Source organism: Trypanosoma theileri (genome assembly GCF_002087225.1).
Source record: "Trypanosoma theileri isolate Edinburgh chromosome Unknown TM35_Tth_143_V1, whole genome shotgun sequence".
NCBI classification, from domain to species: Eukaryota; Euglenozoa; class Kinetoplastea; order Trypanosomatida; family Trypanosomatidae; genus Trypanosoma; species Trypanosoma theileri.
The window spans coordinates 1-1,196 of NW_021639985.1; positions in this window are offsets into that span (position 1 = coordinate 1).

Below are 1,196 nucleotides of genomic sequence, written 5' to 3' on the forward strand. Positions count from 1 at the left end.
GGGCGATAGATAACAAGAAGAGAAAACAAAGAACAGAGGGAGGGAGGGGCCAAAGAGAAAGGAGAAGAGAAGTGATACTCTACACACCCTACTTCCCCTGAAGAAGAAAGAAAAGGGGACAAAAGAGAAGAAAGTGGCTCTTAATACCCATTCCCACCCGCGGGGTGAGGGAAGAAGTATGGATTGTGTGTGGATTCTTTTAAACAGCTTGTCCTTTGCTCTCAAGGCTATGTGCAGATTAATTGAGAAAAAAGATAATATCATGTTTTTTTTTTTTTTACCTAAAGGTTGATGCGACGGTTCTCTGTGGAACCTATTTAAGAGGGGCAAAAGATCACGTATGTGTGGTATGAGGCCCATTTACATGATATTAATATAATCATACATTGTGTACATTATATACATTACATATATTGTGTGTAATGATTGAGCGTCCGCAAGAAAATTGGCTAATTACAGTGTGAAGTAAAGAAAAAAAAATGATACATGTTAATCTGATTGTTGACGTTAACAGTGACTCTGTAAAAGCTCAATATCAACAGCAGAGACAACGTGCCTCCATGTTTTTTTTCCCTGTACCCTCTATTTAGTGGACTGCATGCATGGCAGAAAGAAAACGTTTTTTTTTTTTGCTGTTAAAGTATGTTGTTCTCCATTATTTTCTTTATTTATTTTTTTTTTTTTTGTGAATACCACAGCATATTTGTTTTTTTTTTCTTTTTTTTTTTTTCTTTTTTGGGAATCCTGTAACGGCCAGGCAATTAATCGGAATCTTTTGTGTGTGATTTTATTTTTAAGATAACAGGTGAAGTAAGACGGTTGGTCCTGCTATTATTTATCCCGTTATTTCGGTTTTTCTGTATTTCTCTTCTTATTCAACGCAGTACACTCCACACATAGTTCCTGCAGCGCCACCAATGCAAGACTCACACCCTCAGTTTTGTTTGTAGAGCCCTGTCAAGAAGTGTATATATATACATATATGAATAAAGAATTTAAAGAGTCTTGTGGTGGGTTGAAGTATTTTGGCGTGGGAAGATCATAAAAAAGAAAGAAAAAACAGCAACAACAATAACACAACCCATTTACAGACGCCTAAGAAGAGGAACCATTATGATACCTATCTAGTATGTCTGTATAAAACCTCTATTGTTGGTTGTGTATTACTCATCTCTTGTCCATATTTGTTTTTTTTT